This window comes from Solanum lycopersicum, chromosome 11 (assembly GCF_036512215.1).
Source record: "Solanum lycopersicum chromosome 11, SLM_r2.1".
In the NCBI taxonomy this organism is placed as follows: Eukaryota; Viridiplantae; Streptophyta; class Magnoliopsida; order Solanales; family Solanaceae; genus Solanum; species Solanum lycopersicum.
The window spans coordinates 23,112,723-23,133,796 of record NC_090810.1 but is presented as its reverse complement, the minus strand read 5'-3'; the positions used below and the strand labels follow the sequence as shown (position 1 = coordinate 23,133,796).

Genomic DNA, 21,074 nt, shown 5'->3' with positions numbered 1-21,074 from the left:
ACGACGTCGGGCGTGGCTTTCTATCATCGCCTTTGGGCAGCACAAACGGTCGAACGACGTCAGGCGTAGCATCCCCTCATCGCCTTTGGACTAGCTCACACAGTCAGACAGTTTCGGGTGTTGCATGCAATCATCTCCCTTGGGGCGTGACATGCCATCATGGCATTTGGACAGCACACACGAACGAATGACGTCGGGTGTGGCATGCCATCATGGACCTTGGACAGCACACACGGTCGAACAACGTCGGGCGTTGCATGCTATCATAGCCATTGGACGGCAAACACAGTCGAAAGACGTCGGGAGTGGCATGCCATCATCTCCTTTGGACTAGCAGACACAATCAGACGGCGTCGGGCGTGGCATGCCATCATCTCCCTTAGACGGCAAACATGGTCGAACGACGTCGGGCGTGGCATGCCATCACGCTTTGGACAACGCACACAGTCGGACGACTCCAAGCGTGGCATGCCATCATCGCCTTTGGGCAGCACAGACGGTCGGACGACGTTGGGCGTGGCATGCCATCATCACCCCTTGACAGCACAGATGGTCGGTCGTCGTCGGGCGTGGCATGCCATTATTTCCCTTGGACAGCACACACGGTCGGACGACATCGGGCGTGGCATGCCATCATCGCCTTTGGACAGCACAGACGGTAGCCGTCGTCGGGCATGGCATGTCATCATAGCCCTAGGGCAACACACACGGTCGGACGACGTTGGGTGTGGCATGCCATCGTCGCCTTTGGACTAGCTGACATGGTCGGACGACATCGGGTGTCGCATGCCATCATCGCCTTTGGAATAGATGATACGGTAGGATGACGTCGGGCGTGGCATCCCATCTTCGCCGTTGGGCAGCATAGACGGTCGGACGACGTCGGGCATGGCATGCCATCATAGCCCTTGGACAACACAAATGGTCGGCCGTCGTTGGACGCGCCTGCACACAACGGTGGGCCATGGCCTGCCCGCATTAGTCGTGGCTTGCGCGACATTGTAAGAGTTCTAGATGAAACATGTGGATGTTCATGCCGTACATAAATCAAAGGATTTTGAAAGAACCTTTTTGCATCACAAACATATTCATCTACTTTCAATTATCTATTATCTAATGTTTCCGCCCAACGTGGCTCTTTCACATCATTTTAATTACTTTTATAGTTCGTACGATATTGAAATATTTTTTATTTGTGCAAATATATATGTTATCATTAATTTGACATGTTTAGAAGTGTTTTCGAGCATTTTCGTATTTTCTGAGTTTTAATCATTATTTTAAAATTTATTTTTACGCTTTTTAATTTTTTACATCTCCTTTTAAAAATTAAAATTTATTTAATTTTTTATTTTAAGGTTCTCATATTTATTTGTGAATTTTCAGAGTTGATTTCATATTTTTCGATATTTTCCCTATGTTTTATTAATTTATTACCAATTTTTTGGAATTTTCAAAAAAATTAAAAAAAATGTTGAAAAATATTTTTTATACATATTAAAGTCATTAGTAAAAGCTGATGTGTGTTTGTACCTTAGAACGTGCATATTTGGGTTGTACATTTCCATTATGATTCTCTAGAAAATCAATGTCTACTCCTGTCTATACGTGGCAGCGGAACCAGTACTTACCGGATTCCAATCCGGCCCGTCCTGGTCCGGTTAAGTACCTGTTAGTACCGTTAATCACCGTTAATTTCTGTTCTGATATAGGTACCGGGATAGAAATTGGTAAATACGGGAATTTATCGGTTTCGATAATAACCGATTCGGTTAAAAAAAATTTTTTAAAAAAATAAATCCGTTACCAGCCGGTGGGTATAGGCTAGTGGGGCCCCCAACGATATTTGAGTAGAATTTCAGCCAATAGGAGCCCTACCCCACCCTAACTTTTTTAATACCCTAAAGTTTTAAAAATTACACTTTAACCCATTTTTTTTACCTATAAATACCCCTAAATTTCATTCTTTTAAATCACAAAATCATCTATTCATCTTCTACTCTCTCAACTCTCTACTCTCTATCTCTAATCTCTAACTCTGTACTCTCTTTCTCAACATACGACGTCAGGCGTGACATGCCATCACGGCCTTTGGAAAGCACACACGGTTGAACGACATCGGGCGTGGCATGCCATCATCGCCTTTGGGCAGCACACACGGTCGAACGACATCAGGCGTGGCATGACATCACTGCCTTTGGACAACACAAACGGTCGAACGACGTCGGGCGTTACATGCCTCACCGCCCTTGGATAGCACACATGGTCGGACGACGTCGAGCGTGGCATGCCATCACGGCCCTAGGACAGCACATACCGTCAGACAACGTCAAGCGTGGCATGACATTACCACCCTAGGACTACGCGCAAGGTCGGACGACGTCGGGCGTGGCATGACATCACCGCCCTTGGACAACACACAAAGTTGAACGACGTCGGGCGTGGCATGACACCACCGCTTGGACTGCATGCACAGTCAGACGACGTCGGGTGTGGCAGCACATCACCGCCCTTGGACAACACACACGGTCAACAACATCGGGCGTGACATGACATCACTGCCCTTGCACAGCGCACACGGTCAGCAACGTCGGGCGTGGCATGACATCACCGCCCTTGGGTAGCACACACGGTCGGAGTGCGTCGACCATGGCATGACATCACCACTTTTGGACAACACACATGCTCGAACGACGTCAGGCGTGGCATGCCATCATCGCCTTTGGGCAGAACACACGGTAGATCGACGTCGGGCGTGGCATGCCATCATAGCCCTTGGACGAAAAATACGGTCGTACGACGTCAGGCGAGACAGGCCATCACCGCCTTTGGAAAGCACACACGATCGAACGACGTCGGGCTTGGTATGCCATCATCGCCTTTGGGCAGCACACACGGTCAAACGACGTCTGGCGTGGCATGACATCACCACATCTGGAGAGCACACATGGTCAAACGACGTCTGGCGTGAGATGCCATCACCACCTTCGGACAGCACACACAGTCGAACGACATCAGGCGTGGCATGCCATCATCGCCTTTGGGCAGCACACACGGTCGAACGACGTCGAGCGTGGCATGCCATCATCGCCTTTGGGCAGCACAAACGACCGAACGACGTTGGGCGTGGCATGCCATCATCGCCTTTGGACTAGCTCATAAATTTGGACAGCATCGGGCTTGGCATGCCATCATCGCCCTTGGACGGAAAACACGGTCGAACGACGTCGGGCATGGCATGCCATTTTCGCCTTTGGGCAGCACACATGGTCGAACGACGTCAAGCGTGGCATGACATCACCGCCTTTTGACAGCACACACGATCGAACGATGTCGATCGTGGCATGCCATCATCGCCTTTGGGCAGCACAGACAGTCGAACGACTTCGGGCGTGAAATACCATCATAGCCCTTGAATGGCAAACACGTTCAAACGATGTCGGGCGTGGCATGCTATCACCGCCTTTGGACAGCGCACATGGTCGAACGACATCGTGGGCGGTTCCCTTGTGTGAACCTTGGTCTTCCTCCAACAATCTTTGCAGTTATTAAATTCTCAACTCCCTTGGGCAGGAGTGCAACAGCGGGTATAGCATTGGCCTTGCAAAGAAGGCATCGGAGTTTTCGCACGACATCTCATGTCAGGCGTCAGGGTGGATGTCGAGCGTGCATTGATAGAGCTATTCAGCTATGGCGCATGGGTGGTATTGGGAATTTGTTGGTAGGTTGGATCCCTGTTTCGAGAAGCGATGTCTTAACTCACATGCCAATTCAGTGGTGGATGAAGCGCAATCTAGGATGGTCGGACGTCGGAATCCTGTGCTACATACCTAATGCCTAGGCATTGTGCACGTGCAAATGGTCGCCTTTCTCCCTTCGAGTCTCAAGTGCGGGGTGAACCCAAAAGACGCTTTCGCGTCCCACGCCTTCCCTCGCTTTGTTGTACAATGGAGTGGTCCGTGAGCGGCGCCTCAAATTCTCAGATATGGTAGATATAGTGGGAATGGGGCCTTCATCGGCTTCTATCTGCCCAAAACGAATGCTCCTTGCGAATAACTGTCGCGCTCTCCTTAGACCCGACCGTGACTGAAAGGGCACGCCGGTCTCATGCGGCGCGTGATGTTTTTGAGGAATGCTACCTTGTTGATCCTGCCAGTAGTCATATTCTTGTATCAAAGATTAAGCCATGCATGTGTAAGTATGAACAAATTCAGACTGTGAAACTGCGAATGGCTCATTAAATCAGTTACACTTTGTTTGATGGTATCTACTACTCGGATAACCGTAGTAATTCTAGAGCTAATACATGCAATAAACCCCGACTTCTGGAAGGGATGCATTTATTAGATAAAAGGTCGACGCAGGCTCTGCCGGTTGCTGCAATGATTCATAATAACTAGACGGATCGCACGGCCATCGTGCCGGCGACGCATCATTCAAATTTCTTCCCTATGAACTTTTGATGATAGGATAGTGGCCTACCATGGTGGTGACGTGTGACGGAGAATTAGGGTTCGATTCCGAAGAGGGAGCCTGTGAAATGGCTACCACATCCAAGGAAGGCAGCAGGTGTGCAAATTACCCAACCCTGACACGGGGAGGTAGTGACAATAAATAACAATACTGGGCTCCATGAGTCTGGTAATTGGAATGAGTACAATCTAAATCCCTTAACAAGGATCCATTGGAGGGCAAGTCTGGTGCAAGCAGTCGCGGTAATTCCAGCTCCAATAGCGTATATTTAAGTTGTTGCAATTAAAAAGCTCGTAGTTGGACTTTGGGATGGGCCGGCCGGTCCGCCCTAGATGTGCACCGGTCGTCTCGTCCCTTCTGTCGGGCGATGCGCTCATGGCGTTTAGTGGTCGGGTCATGCCTCCGACGCTGTTACTTTGAAGAATTAGAGTGCTCAATGAAAGCCTACTATGGCGTCCCGCCATCCATCCAGGCAGAACGCCACCCAACCTGGCAGCCAGCAGCAGGCGCAAGGGGGCAGATAGCACAAGCCGGCCAGCAAGCCAATGGGCAGGCAGCAGTTGGAGAGGCAGCCGTTACAACAGTTTCAGCTGTTACGGCAGTTACAGCCGTTACAGCTGTTACAGCAGGTAGTGGGGCGGCAGTTACAAGCATTGAAGAGGTTGTTCAAGGCCTCTAGGCGTTAGGGCAGACTAGGAGCATCTAGGAGTCCTTTTTGGAAGACTTAGAAGCATGTCTTGTAGGCATAGACTTAGGAACTTCTATAGTGTAGCATTTACTAACTCTTAGGCATTAGAGTAGTATAAATAGTAGTTCATTTTACTTGTAAAGCATCCAATAATTTCAGCAAGTAATAGAAGTTCCTTCTTCCAAAATTCTGTCTACTTCTTATTTTCTTAGCAATCCGAGTGAGAGGCTAACTTGAGTTTGCAAGAACGTGCAAGAATCGTGAGTAAACTGTCAAGTGCCGCACGGAGTATTGTCCGAATAAAAAAGTCCGTGACACTATGCTCTGCATACATTAGCATGGGATAACATTATAGGATTTCGGTCATATTACGTTGGCCTTCAGGATAGGAGTAATGATTAACAAGGATAGTCAGGGGCATTCGTATTTCATAGTCAGAGGTGAAATTCTTGGATTTATGAAAGATGAACAACTGCAAAACATTTGCCAGGAATATTTTCATTAACCAAGAACGAAATTTGGGGGCTCGAAGATGATCATATACCATCCTATTCTCAACCATAAACAATGCCGACCAGGGATCGACGGATGTTGCTTTTAGGACTCTGCTGCCACCTTATGAGAAATCAAAATTTTCGGGTTCCGGAGGGAGTATGGTCGCAAGGCGGAAACTTAAAGGAATTGACGGAAGGGCACCACCAGGAGTGGAGCCTGCGGCTTTATTTGACTCAACACGGGGAAACTTACCATGTCCAAACATAGTAAGGATTGACAGACTGAGAGCTCTTTCTTGATTCTACGGGTGGTGGTATATGGCTTATCTTAGTTGGTGAAGCGATTTGTCTGGTTAATTCTGTTAACGATCGAGACCTCATCCTGCTAACTAGCTATGCGGAGGTATCCCTTCGCGGCCAACTTCATAGAGGGACTACGACCTTTTAGGCCGCGGATGTTTGAGGCAATAACAGGTCTGTGATGCCCTTAAGTGTTATGGGCCGCACGTGCGCTACACTGATTATTCAACGAGCTTATAGCCTTTGCCGACAGGCCCGGGTAATCTTTGAAATTTCATCGTGATAGGGATATATTATTGCATTTATTGGTCTTCAACGAGGAATTCCTAGTAAGCGCGAGTCATCAGCTCGTGTTGACTATGTCCCTGCCCTTTGTACACACCGCCCGTCGCTCCTACCAATTGAATGATCCGATGAAATGTTCGGATCGCGGTGACATGGGCGGTTCGCTTCCCACAATGTTGCGAGAAGTCCATTTTACCTTATCATTTAGAGGAAGGAGAAGTCGTAACAAGGTTTCCATAGGTGAACCTGCGGAAGGATCATTGTCGAAACCTGCACAGCAGAACGACCTGCGAACTCGTTTTAAACACCTGGGGAAGGCGCTCGCTCGTTGCGCGCCTCCCTCCTGTCACCCAATGCGCTCAAGCTCTTCGGGCGACCACCGAATCCCGGAGCGGAAAGCACCAAGGAATACAACAATTGACAGCCCTCCCCTCGCGCCCTGTTCACGGATCATGGGGGATGCACACTGCGCTGATAACACAAACGACTCTTCACAATGAATATCTTGGCTCTCGAATCGATGAAGAAGGTAGCGAAATTCGATGCTTGGTGTGAATTGCAAAATCCCGTGAATCATCGAGTCTTTGAACGCAAGTTGCGCCCGAAGCCATTTGGCCGAGGGCACGTCTGCCTGGGCGTCACGCATCACGTTGCCCTCCTCTGCACGTTGCAAGGCTGAGCGCGGAGGCGAAAGCTGGCCTCCCGTGCGCCCGGCCTATATGTGAGTCCACGTCGACGTACGTCGCGGAAATGGGTTGTTGAAACTCAATTCTCTCTAGTTGTCGCGACTACAGCCCGTCGTATGTCCGGACTCCCCGACCCTCACTGCGCCTCATCGGGCGCTCCGACCGCGACCCCAGGTCAGGCGGCATTACCCGCTGAGTTTAAGCATATCAATATGCGGAGGAAAAGAAACTTACAAGGATTCCCCTAATAACAGCGAGCAAAGCGGGAACAACCCAGCCTTAGAATTGGGCATCTCTGTCATCCGAATTGTAGTTTGGAGAAGCGTCCTCAACGGCGGATCGGGCCCAAGTCCCCTGGAAGGGGGCGCCGGAGAGGGTGAGATCCCTGTCGTGCCCGGAACCTGTTGCACCACGAGGCTCTGTCTACGAGTTCGGTTGTTTTGGAATGCAGCCTAAATCGGGGGGTGAATTCCGTCCAAGGCTAAATACTTGCGAGAGACTGATAGCGAACAACAACCGCAAGGGAAATATGAAAAGGAATTTGAAAAGAGAGTCAAAGAGTGCTTGAAATTATAAGGAGGGAAGCGGATAGGGGCCGGCGATGCGCCACGATCGGATGTGGAAAGGTGACGAGCCGGTCCGTCGATCGACTCGGGGCATGGACCAACGTGGATTGGGGGGGAGGACAAAGCCCGGGCTCTCGATATGACCATGGAACGCCATCTCCCCTATTATGGAAGACAGCGCACGCCTCCGGCGTGCTTCGGCATCTGTGCACTCCGGGCGCTTGCTTGTGGGCTCCCCATTCGACCCGTCTTGAAACACGGACCAAGGAATCTGACATGTGTGCGAGTCAACGGTCGAGTAAACGCGTAAGACGTAAGAAAGCTGATTGGTGGGATCCCCCTGAGGGGTGCACCGCCGACCGACCCTTATCTTCTGAGAAGGGTTCGACTGTGAGCATACCTGTTGGGACCCGAAAGATGGTGAACTATGCCTGAGCGGGGCAAAGCCCTAGGAAACTCTGGTGGAGCCCCGCAGCGATACTGACGTGCAAATCAATTGTCTGACCTGGGTATAGGGGCGAAAGACTAATCGAACCGTCTAATAGCTGGTTCCGTTTGAAGTTTCCTTGAGTATAGCTGGAGCTCGCGTGCGAGTTCTATCAGGTAAAGTCTACGATTAGAGGCCTCGGTGGCGCAACGCCCTCGACCTATTCTCAAACTTCAAATAGGTAGGACGGTGCGACTGCTTTGTTGAGCCGCGCCACAGAATCAAGAGCTCCAAGTGCGCCATTTTTGGTAAGTAGAACTGGCGATGCAGGATGAATCGGAAGCCGGGTTACGGTGCGAAACTGTGCGCTAACCTAGATCCCACAAAGGGTGTTGGTCAATTAAAACAGCAGGATGGTGGTCATGGAAGTCGAAATCCGCTAAGGAGTGTGTTACAACTCGCCTGCCGAATCAACTAGCCCCGAAAATGGATGGAGCTTAAGCGCGCGATCTACACCCGCCGTCAGGGCAAGTGCCAGGCCCCGATGAGTAGGAGGGCGCGGCGGGTAGGTCGTCGTCAAGCGTGGCATACCATCATCGCCCTTGGAAAACAGACACGGTCAGACGACGTCGGGCGTGGCATGCCATCATCGCCTTTGGACCAGCAGACACAGTCGGACGACATCAGGCGTCGCATGCCATCGTCGCCTTTGGACAAGCTGACACGGTCGGACGACGACGGGCGTGGCAAGCCATCTTCGCCCTTGGGAAGCACAGACGGTTGGAAGGCGTCGAGCGTGGCATGCCATAATCGCCCTTGGACAGCACAGATGGTCGGCCGTCGTCAGGCGTGACATGCCGTCATAGCTCTTGGACAGCACAAACGGTCGGCCGTCGTCGGACATGCCTACACACCACGGTCCGCCGTGGCCGTCCCGCATAGATCGTGGCTTGCACAACATTGTTCGATAACTAGATGAAACATGCGGATGTTCATGACGTACATGAATCGAAGGATTTTGAAACAACTCCCATGCATAACAAACATATTCATCGACTTTTTTATCTATTCTCTAACGTTTCCACCTTATGTGGCTCTTTCGCATCATTTTCATTACTTCTACGGTTCGTATGATTTTGAAACATCTTTTATTTGTGCAAGTATATATCTTATCATTAATTTGACATGTTTAGAAGTGTTTTCGAGCATTTTCGTATTTTTCCAACTTTTAATCATTATTTTATAATTTATTTTTACGCTTTTAAATTTTTCACGTCTCGTTTTAAAAATAAAAACTTATTAAATTTTTTATTTTAAGGTTCCCACATTTATTTGTGAATTTTCGGAGTTGATTTCATATTTATTCGATATTTTCCCGATTTTTTATTAATTGATTACTAATTTTTCGAAAATTTCGAAAAAAATAAAAAAATGTTGAAAAATAGTATATATATATATATTAAAGTCATTTGTGAAAGCATATATGTGATTGTACCTTAGAACGTGCACATTTGGGTTGTACATTTCTATTATGATTCTCTGGAAAATCAATGTCTACTCCTGTCACATGGGTAAAACTTTTTTAAGCATATATAAAGGGGATAGAGGTGTTGGATGCAGACTAAGGCGTAGGAAGGCAGACGGCATAGGCGTCCCTTGGGCTTATTAGGCGTGTTGTGTGGTTGCTTAATGGCATGCATGGCTTGTCCGTGCAACGCCGTTGGGCGTTTACTAAAATACATTGGCGACGTCGACGGGTCGAGTGAGGCAAAGGTAGGCAGACGTCAAGGGCGTCCTGTGGGCTTAGTAGGCGTGCTGCGTGGGTTCTTGATGGCATGCATGGCTCATCCGTGCTACGCCGTTGGGCGTCTACAAAAACATGCTAGTGACGTTTGCGGGGCGGCTGAGGCGAAGGCAGGCGAAAGTCAAGGGCGTCTTATGGACTTAGTAAGCATACTGCGTGGGCACTTGACGGCATGCATGGCTCGTCCGTGCTACGCTGTGGGCGTTTACAAAAACACGCCTGCGACATCTGCAGGGCGTTTGAGGCGGTGGCAGGCAAACGTCATGGGCGTCCTGTGGGCTTAGTAGGCGTGCTGCGTGGGCGCTTGACGGCATGCATGGCTTGTCCATGCTACGCCGTTGGGCGTTTACAAAAACATGTCCGCGACGTCTGCAGGGCGTTTGAGGCGGTTGCAGGCGGATGTCATGGGCGTCCTTTGGGCATAGTAGGCGTGCTACATATGCGCTTGACGACATGCGTTGCTTGTCCGTGCTATGCCGTTGGGCGTCAACAAAAACATGCCAGCGACTTCTGCGGGGCAACTGAGGCGAAAGCAGGCGGACGTCAAGGGTGTCCTGTGGGCTTAGTAGGCGTGTTGTGTGGGCGCTTGACGGCATGGTTGTTAGTCCGTGCTTCGCCGTTGGGCGCTTATAAAAACACGCCACCGACATCTGCGGGGAGACCGTGCTCCACCAACAAAAACATGCCAGCGACTTAGAAGTGTTTTCAAGCATTTTCGTATTTTTCTGACTTCTAATCATTATTTTAAAATTTATTTTTACGCTTTTTAATTTTTTACATCTCCTTTTAAAAATTAAAATTCATTTAATTTTTTATTTTAAGGTTCTCATATTTATTTGTGAATTTTCGGAGTTGATTTCATATTTTTTTCGATATTTTCCCTATTTTTATTAATTTATTACTAATTTTTTGGAATTTTCAAAAAAATTAAAAAAAATGGTGAAAAATATTTTTTATACATATTAAAGTCATTTGTGAAAGCTGATGTGTTTTTGTACCTTAGAACGTGCATATTTGGGTTGTACATTTCCATTATGATTCTCTAGAAAATCAATGTCTACTCCTATCTATACGTGGCAGCGGAATCGGTACTTACCAGATTCCAATCCGGCCTGTCCCGGTCCGGTTCAGTACCAGTTAGTACCGTTAATCACCGTTAATTTCTGTTCCGGTACAGGTACCGGGACAGAAATTGGTAAATACTGGAATTTATCGGTTTTGATAATAACCGGTTCGGTTAAAAAAAAATTTTAAAAAAATAAATCCATTACCTGCCGTTGGGTATAGGCTAGTGGGGCCCCCAACGATATTTGAGTAGAATTTCAGCCAATAGGAGCCCTACCCACCCTAACCTTTTAATACCCTAAAGTTTTAAAAATTACAGTTTAACCCATTTTTTTTTACCAATAAATACCCCTAAATTTCATTCTTTTAAATCACAAAATCATCTATTCATCTTCTACTCTCTCAACACTCTACTCTCTATCTCTAATCTCTAACTCTGTACTCTCTTTCTCAACGTACTACGTCAGGCGTGACATGCCATCACGGCCTTTGGAAAGCACACACGGTAGAACGACGTCGGGCGTGGCATGCCATCATCGCCTTTGGGCAGCACACATGGTGGAACGACATCAGGCGTGGCATGACATCACTACCTTTGGACAGCACAAACGGTCAAACGACATCGGGCGTGACATGCCTCACCGCCCTTGGATAGCACATATGGTAGGACGACGTCGGATGTGGCATGACATCACTGCCCTTGGACCGCACATACGGTCGGACAACGTCAGGCGTTGCATGACATTACCACCCTTGGACTACACGCAGGGTCGGACGACGTCGGGCGTTGTATGACATCACCGCCCTTGGACAGCACATAAGGTTGAACGACGTCGGGCGTGGCATGACACCACCACTTGGACTGCATGCACGGTCAGATGACGTCGGGTGTGGCAGCACATCACCGCCCTTGGACAACACACACGGTCAGCAACGTTGGGCGTGATATGACATCACCGCCCTTGGACAACACACACGGTCAGCAACGCTGGGCGTGGCATGACATCACCGCACTTGGGTAGCACACACGGTTGGAGTGCGTCGACCATGGCATGACATCACCACCTTTGGACAGCACACACGCTCGAACGATGTCAGGCGTGGCATGCCATCATCGCCTTTGGGCAGAACACACGGTAAAACGACGTCGGGCGTGAGATGCCATCACCGCCTTTGGACAGCACACACGGTCGAACGACGTCAGGCATGACATTCCATCATTGCCTTTGGAAAGCACACACGGTCGAACGACATCGTGCTTTGCATGCCATCATCTTGGGAAGCACACACGGTCAAACGACGTCAGGCGTGGCACGACATCACCACATCTGGACAGCACACACGGTCGAACGACGTCGGGCGTGAGATGCCATCACCGCCTTTGGACAGCACACACGGTCGAACGACGTCGAGCGTGGCATGCCATCATCGCCTTTGGGCAGCACACACGATCGAACGACGTCGGGCGTGGCATGCCATCATCGCCTTTGGGCAGTACAAACGGTCGAACGACATCAGGCGTGGAATGCCATCATCGCCTTTGGACTAGCTCACAAAGTCGAATGGCATCGGGCTTGGCATGCCATCATCGCCCTTGGACGGAAAACACGGTCGAACGACGTCGGGCGTGGCATGCCATCATCGCCTTTGGGCAGCACACATGGTCGAACGACGTCGGGCGTGGCATGACATCACTGCCTTTTGACAGCACACACGGTCGAACGACGTCGATCGTTGCATGCCATCATCGTCTTTGGGCAGCACAGACAGTCGAACGACATCGGGCGTGGAATGCCATCATAGCCCTTGAATGGCAAACACGGTCAAACGACGTCGGGCGTGGCATGCTCTCACCGCCTTTGGACAGCGCACACGGTCGAACGACGTCGTGGGCGGTTCCCTTGTGTGAACCTTGGTCTTCCTCCAACAATCTTTGCAGTGATTAAATTCTCAACTCCCTTGGGTAGGAGTGCAACGGCGGGTGTAGCATTGGCCTTGCAAAGAAGGAATCGGAGTCTTCGCACGACATCTCATGTCGGGCGTCAGGGTGGATGTCGAGCGTGCATTGACAGAGCTATTCAGCTATGGCGCATGAGTGGTTTTGGGAATTTGTTGGTAGGTTGGATCCCTGTTTCGAGAAGCGACGTCTTAACTCACATGCCAATTCCGTGGCGGATGAAGCGTAATCTAGGATGGTCGGACGTCGGAATCCTGTGCTGCATACCTAATGCCTAGGCATTGTGCACGTGCAAATGGTCCCCTTTCTCCCTTCGAGTCTCAAGTGCGGGGTGAACCCAAAAGACGCTTCCGCGTCCCACGCCTTCCCTCGCTTCGTTGTACAATGGCGTGGTCCGTGAGCGGCGCGTCAAATTCTCAGATACGGTAGATATAGTGGGCATGGGGCCTTCATCGGCTTCTATCTGCCAAAAATGAATGCTCCTTCCGAATAACCGTCGCGCTCTCCTTAGACCCGACCGTGACTAAAAGGGCACGCCGGTCTCATGCGGCGCGTGACGTTTTTGAGGAATGCTACTTAGTTGATCCTGCCAGTAGTCATATGCTTGTATCAAAGATTAAGCCATGCATGTGTAAGTATGAACAAATTCAGACTGTGAAACTGCGAATGGCTCATTAAATCAGTTATACTTTGTTTGATGGTATCTACTACTCGGATAACCGTAGTAATTCTAGAGCTAATACGTGCAACAAACCCTGACTTCTGGAAGGGATGCATTTAGTAGATAAAAGGTCGACGCGGGCTCTGCCAGTTGCTGCGATGATTCATGATAACTCGACGGATCGCACGGCAGTCATACCGGCCACGCATCATTCAAATTTCTGCCCTATGAACTTTTGATGGTAGGGTAGTGGCCTACCATGGTGGTGACGGGTGACGGAGAATTAGGGTTAGATTCTGGAAAGGGAGCCTGTGAAACGGCTACCACATCCAAGGAAGGCAGCAGGTGCACAAATTAACCATTCCTGACACGGGGAGGTAGTGACAATAAATAACAATACTGGGCTCCATGAGTCTGGTAATTGGAATGAGTACAATCTAAATCCCTTAACGAGGATCCATTGGAGGGCAAGTCTGGTGCAAGCAGTCGCGGTAATTCCAGCTCCAATAGCGTATATTTAAGTTTTTACAATTAAAAAGCTCGTAGTTGGACTTTGGGATGGGTCCGCCGGTCCGCCCTAGATGTGCACCGGTCATCTCGTCCCTTCTGTCGGGCGATGCGCTCATGTCGTTTAGTGGCCGGGTCATGCCTCCGACGCTGTTACTTTGAAGAATTAGAGTGCTCAATGAAAGCCTACTAAGACGTCCAGCCATCCATCCAGGCAGAACGCCACCCAACCTGGCAGCCAGTAGCAGGCGCAAGGGGGGAGACAGCCCAAGCCGGCCAGCAGGCCAAGGGGCAGGCAGCAGTTGGAGAGGCAACCGTTACAACAATTTCAGCAGTTACGGTAGTTACAGCTGTTACAGCTGTTACAGCAGGTAGTGGGGAGGAAGTTACAAGCATTGAAGAGGCTTGTTCAAGGCCTCTAGGCGTTAGGGCAGACTAGGAGCATCTAGGAGTCATTTTTGAAAGAGTTAGAAGCATGTCTTGTAGGCATAGACTTAGGAACTTGTATAGTGTAGCATTTACTAACTCTTAGGCATTAGAGTAGTATAAATAGTAGTTCATTTTACTTGTAAAGCATCCAATAATTTCAGCAAGTAATAGAAGTTCCTTCTTCCAAAATTCTGTCTACTTCTTATTTTCTTAGCGATCCGAGTGAGAGGCTAACTTGAGTTTGCAAGAACATGCAAGAATCGTGAGTAAACCGTCAAGTGCCGCACGGAGTATTGTTCGAATCAAAAAGTCCGTGACAATTGGTATCAGAGCAGGTTCATCGTAATAGAATGACGAACGAAGGAGACGGAAGCGGCGCTAGCAACACCCCCAACGTTCAGGTAGTAAAGAATAACAAGAGAGGGAAGAAGCAGCAGAAGGGAAATGAACCCAATCTGCCCAATTTGCCCGATCTTCCACCCACTGATCCTCCACCAACTGATCATCCACTAGGCGGTCTTCCATCAGGCAGTCTTCCATCAAGCAGTCTTCCACCAGGCGGTCTTCCATCAGGCGGTCTACCGCCAGATGTTCCTCCACCAAGCGATGGACAAACATCTTTCCAGCATAATATTGTCAATGGAAGTGACGACGACGACAACGAAGATACCATCGACGTCACTTTTGGACATGAATGTCTTGCAAGCGTCGAGAGGGCAAGGCTAGCTGTTGAGATTTTAGGCCAGCGCTTGAATGGGTTGGACAGTGATGTCAAAGACCTGAAGAGCAATCCCTTGAGGAAGTTGACGCCATTAGGAAGGAGTTGGAGGTATGCAAGCGGTCTGTATTAGCGATGAAGGAAACCATTACTTCCTTTGAGTTCAGATTTTCGGACGCCCTTACGATGATCCAGACACTGAAGAACAAGGTAGAATCTCTCGAAGAAGAGAGGGAGGTTGGAGCATCAACATCACTTGTCCAGGAAAGGTAGTCCAGAGTCGAGGTTCCCAAGCCACCAACATTCAAGGGTGTCTGCGATGCCCTAGAGGTAGGAAATTTCCTATGGCACTTGGAAAATTATTTTCAGGTGTAATCGGGTCAGGAGCGATGCAAACAAGATCAACACTGCCGTGTTGTATCTTTTGGATGTAGCCATGTTGTGGTGGAAACGCAAAGATGCCGAGATCAAGATGGGCACACGCACCATCAACACATGGGAACAATTCCTTGAGGAATTCAAGAAAGCTTTCTTCCCCAACAATGCTGTTTATGAAATGAAACGCAAACTCCGAGAGTTGAAGCAGACGGGAAGTATTAGGGCATATATGAAAGAGCTCACAATCTTGACCATCCAAATTCCCCAACTCACGGAAGATGACATGCTGTTCACCTTCATGGACGGGCTGCAGAATTGGGCGAGGACAGAGTTAGAGCGGCGTCAAGTAAAAACCATTGATGAGGCCATCACTCAAGCCGAAACCTTGACAGATTTCAAACATGATCGTTTGGACAAGGCGAAGGGCAAGGAGGCAGGGGGTAGTCAAGCTAAAGGCGGGGGAGACCGTGGCCGAGGCAGAGACACGCCCAAGCCCGATGGCAGACGGTTTGAACGTCAGAAGTACTCGGAGAAGCGGACGCATTCCAGCAATGGAGACGGGTGCTATATATGTGGCGGACCACACGGTTATGCCAGGTGCCCAGAGATGAAGAGCCTTAGTGCCATCGTTCGTGAGCGGAAGGAAAAGGAGGCACAAGACAAGGCGAAATCGGTAGACACCACTCAGTTGGGCATGGTTGGAATCTGTGGAGCCATAGCCAAACAGGCCGACCACGCAGGGGATTTCAGTACGCAATATGTGGATATCTCCATCAATGGGCAACCAGTTCGGGCCATGGTAGATTCCGGGGCTGAAGCTAATATCATGACCTAGACGGCGGCAGAGAAATTGGGACTAAAAAATGTTCCAAGTAACAATCGCCTCAAAACGGTCAACGCCCCACCAACTCTCGTGTGTCGAATTGCTCATGGGGTCAGCATCACTTTAGGACGGTGGAGAGGTAATACGAATTTTACCGTAGCTCCTTTGGACATATCCGATGTTATTCTTGGACAGGAATTCTTTCAGTGTAGCCACACGATGATTGATCCCTACCTTCAACAACTCATGGTGATGGAAGGGGAAGGGTCTTGTATGGTGCCTCTTGTTAGGGTGCCGAAGAAAGACAGATATGCCCAATTGTCGGCCATGCAGATTGTGAAGGGCCTGAAGAACGGAGCACCAACCTTCTTAGCCACCATCGCAAGTTCGGGTGAAGACCATGGTGCTATGGAGCCATTGCCACCTATCATAGAAACTGTTTTGCAGGAAAACAGTGATGTGATGCCGGAGGAGCTGCCAAAAACTCTACCTCCAAGGCGTGAGGTAGACCACATGATCGAGTTGGAGGCGGGAGCCAAGCCACCTGCGCTTGCACCTTATCGCATGGCTCCGCCTGAGTTAGAGGAACTGAGGAAGCAGTTGAAAGAGCTCCTCAAAGCAGGTCATATTCATCCATACAGGCACCCTATGGAGCGCCGGTGCTGTTTCAGAAAAAGAAAGATGGATCGATGCGTCTATGCATTGACTACAGGGTGCTAAACAAGATCACTATTCGGAATAAGTATCCAATCCCGCTGATCGCAGATTTGTTTGATCGTCTTGGAGAGGCCAAGTACTTCACCAAGATGGATCTCCGGAAAGGCTACTATCAAGTGCGCATTGCAAGGGGGGATGACCCAAAGACAGCATGCGTGACCAGGTATGGAGCATTCGAATGGTTGGTGATTCCCTTCGGCTTAACCAACGCACCTGCCACATTTTGCACGCTGATGAATGAGATTTTACGTCCCTACTTGGACCAGTTCGTAGTAGTGTACTTAGATGACATAGTCGTCTATAGTATCACTTTGCAGAAACATGTGGAGCACTTGAAGAAGGTCTTCAAAGCCTTGCGGGAGAATCAGCTTTATGTCAAGCGAGAGAAGTGCGAGTTCTTCCAACCAAAGATACACTTTTTGGGCCATGTGATCAGCCAAGGTGAACTTCGTATGGATGAGGCAAAGGTAAAGGTGATCCAAGATTGGGAAGCGCCGATGAAAGTGACCTAGCTACGTTCTTTTCTTGGACTTACTAATTATTATCGCAGGTTCATTAGCGGGTACTCCGGTATAGCTGCCCCACTGACTGAGCTGCTGAAGAAGAACAGGCTTTGGCTGTGGAGCGAAGAGTGCCAGGAAGCATTTGAAGGTCTTAAGGCTGCGGTTACTGAAGAACCGGTATTGATGCTGCCTGACTTCACCAAGACCTTCGAGATCCATACGGATGCTTCTGATTTTTCCATTGGGGGAGTCTTGATACAGGAGAAGCACCCCATAGCTTTTGAAAGCCGGAAGCTGAATGAAGCTGAACGACGGTACACTGTGCAGGAGAAGGAGATGGCGGTCATTGTGCATTGTCTACGTACATGGAGGCACTATCTACTAGGCTCCAAATTTGTAGTGAAAACTGACAACGTTGCCACTAGCTATTTTCAATCACAGAAGAAGATCACACCAATGTGGTAGCCGATGTATTGAGCAGGAAGACTGATTTAGCGGCCATCTCCTCAGTCGGTAGTGAATTCGAAGGCGCAATCAAAGATGGTATGCAATGCGATATGGAAGCCAAGAAGATTATGTAGTTGGCTACTCAAGGCCAAACCAAACGGTCTTGGGTAGAAGACAAATTCTTGCTTACCACTGGCCGGAGGATTTATGTACCAAAGTTCGGATTCATCAGGCGGCAAATTATCAAAGAAAGCCACGACACTCCGTGGGCTTGGCATCTAGGACAGAAGAGAACGAGGGCATTAGTGGAGGCCTTCTATTTCTGGCCACGAATACAGGAAGAGATCGAGCAGTATGTGCAGACTTGTCTTGTGTGCCAGCAAGACAAGGTGGAGAAAAGGCAACAAGGAGGGCTGTTGTAGCCATTACGCATAGCTGATCGTCCATGGGAGAGTATATCTAAGGATTTCATCACTTCTTTGCCGAAGTCAAACAGGTTTGGCACGATTATGGTCGTAGTGAATAGATTCTTCAAGTATGCTACTTTCATGCCTGCCAAAGCCGGTTGTACTGCTAAGGAAGCTGCACAATTGTTTTTCAAAAATGTTGTGAAGTATTGGGGGCTGCCGAGGTTCATCATTAGCGATCGGGATCCTCGTTTCACAGGGAACTTTTGGAGTGAACTCTTTGAAATTCTTGGTTCAAAACTTCACTTCTCCACCAGTTTCCACCCCTAAACTGATGGCCAAACTGAATGCGTCAACGCCTTGTTGGAATGCTATCTTAGGCACTATGTCAGTGCACATCAGAAAGATTGGGCTAAGCTCCTAGACATGGCGCAATTTTCTTACAATTTGCAGAGGAGTGAATCTACAGGGCGCACACCGTTCGAGTTAGCAACAGGCCAGCAACCCCAAACTCCGCACTCACTGCCAACCTGTTTTGAAGGGAAGAGTTTGGGCGCTTACAACCTTGCCAAGGGTTGGGAAGAACAACTCGACCTTGCCAAATCTTATTTGGGCAAGTCGGCAGGTTTTGGTAAAGTTTAATCTGAGGCAGTTTAAGGCACTTAGAGGCGTACATCACAACTTGGTGCGGAAGTATGAGGGTCCGTTCAAAATTGTTGCCAAGGTGGGTAAAACTTCATACAAGTTGGAGTTACCTCCACACTTAAGGATCCACCCGGTCTTTCATGAAAGCGTTCTTAAGCCTTATCATGAGGATAAGGACTATCCCACCCAGAACAAATCACAACGGGACCCTATCACCGTTATTGCCTCGCATGATCGAGAAATTGAAGCTATAATAGATTACCAAGCCAAACGGAAACGAGGACAGCAGGCCAGTGCCATGTTTCTCGTACATTGGAAGGGACAAACTCCTGAAGAAGCCACTTGGGAGAAGTACGAAGACTTGTGGCAGTTCAAAGACAAAATTCAGGAGTTCTTGCAGTAATGCGTCGCGGTCGTCGCATCATTGGGTGGGGGAGATTGTGACGTCCCGCCATCCATCCAGGCAGAACGCCACCCAACCTGGCAGCCAGCAACAGGCGCAAGGGGGCAGACAGCCCAAGCCGGCCAGCAGGCCAATGGGCAGGCAGCAGTTGGAGAGGCAGCCATTACAACAGTTTCAACTGTTACGGCAGTTATAGCTGCTACAACTGTTACAGCAGGTAGTGGGGCGGCAGTTACAAGCATTGAAGAGGCTTGTTCAAGGCCTCTAGGCGTTAGGGCAGACTAGGAGCATCTAGGAGTCCTTTTTGGAAGACTTAGAAGCATATCTTGTAGGCATAGACTTAGGAACTTGTATAGTGTAGCATTTACTAACTCTTAGGCATTAGAGTAGTATAAATAGTAGTTCATTTTACTTGTAAAGCATCCAATAATTTCAGCAAGTAATAGAAGTTCCTTCTTCCAAAATTCTGTCTACTTCTTATTTTCTTAGCGATCCGAGTGAGAGGCTAAGTTGAGTTTGCAAGAACGTGCAAGACTCGTGAGTAAACCGTCAAGTGCCGCATGAAGTATTGTCTGAATCAAAAAGTCCGTGACACTACGCTCTGTATACATTAGCATGGGATAACATTATAGGATTTTTGTCATATTACGTTGGCCTTCAGGATCGGGGTAATGATTAACAAGGACAGTCAGGGGCATTCGTATTTCATAGTCAAAGGTGAAATTCTTGGATTTATGAAATATGAACAACTGCGAAAGCATTTACCAAGAATATTTTCATTAACCAAGAATGAAATTTGGGGGCTCGAAGATGATCAGATACCGTCCTAGTCTCAACCATAAACGATGCCGACCAGGGATCGATGGATGTTGCTTTTAGGACTCTGCCGCCACCTTATGAGAAATCAAAGTTTTTGGGTTCCGGGGGGAGTATGGTCGCAAGGCTGAAACTTAAAGGAATTGACGGAAGGGAACCACAAGGAGTGGAGCCTGCGACTTTATTTGACTCAACACAGGGAAACTTACCAGGTCCACACATAGTAAGGATTGACAGACTGAGAGCTCTTTCTTGATTCTACGGGTGGTGGTGCATGGCCGTTCTTAGTTGGTGAAGCGATTTGTCTGGTTAATTCCATTAACAAACGAGACCTCATCCTGCTAACTAGCTATGCGAAGGTATCCCTTCGCAGCCAGATTCTAAGAGGGACTACGACCTTTTAGGCCGCGAATGTTTGAGGCAATAACAGGTCTGTGATGCCCTTAGATGTTATGGGCCGCACGTGCGCTACACTGATTATTCAACGAGTTTATAGCCTTGGCCAACAGGCCTGTGTAATCTTTGAAATTTCATCGTGATAGGGATATATCATTGCATTTATTGGTCTTCAACGAAGAATTCCTAGTAAGCACGAGTTATCAGCTCGCGTTGACTACGTCCCTGCCCTTTGTACACACCGCCCGTCGCTCCTACCGATTGAATGATCCGGTGAAATGTTCGGATCGCGGCGACATGGGTGGTTCGCTGCCCGCGACATCGCGAGAAGTCCATTGAATTTTATCATTTAGAGGAAGGAGAAGTCGTAACAAGGTTTCCATAGGTGACCTGCAGAAGGATCATTGTCTAAACCTGCACAGCAGAATGACCTGCGAACTCGTTTTAAACACCTGGGGGAGGCGCTCGCTCGTTGCGCG

General features: G+C 48.9%; 1 non-coding gene across 1 annotated transcript; it reads left to right on the top strand.

The window, feature by feature from the left end:
* Positions 1 to 6,725: 6,725 nt before the first annotated feature.
* Positions 6,726 to 6,881, top strand: LOC112940381 (5.8S ribosomal RNA). Its single transcript, XR_003244460.2, has one exon. It is a non-coding gene; the product is annotated as a 5.8S ribosomal RNA (ribosomal RNA).
* Positions 6,882 to 21,074: the final 14,193 nt, after the last annotated feature.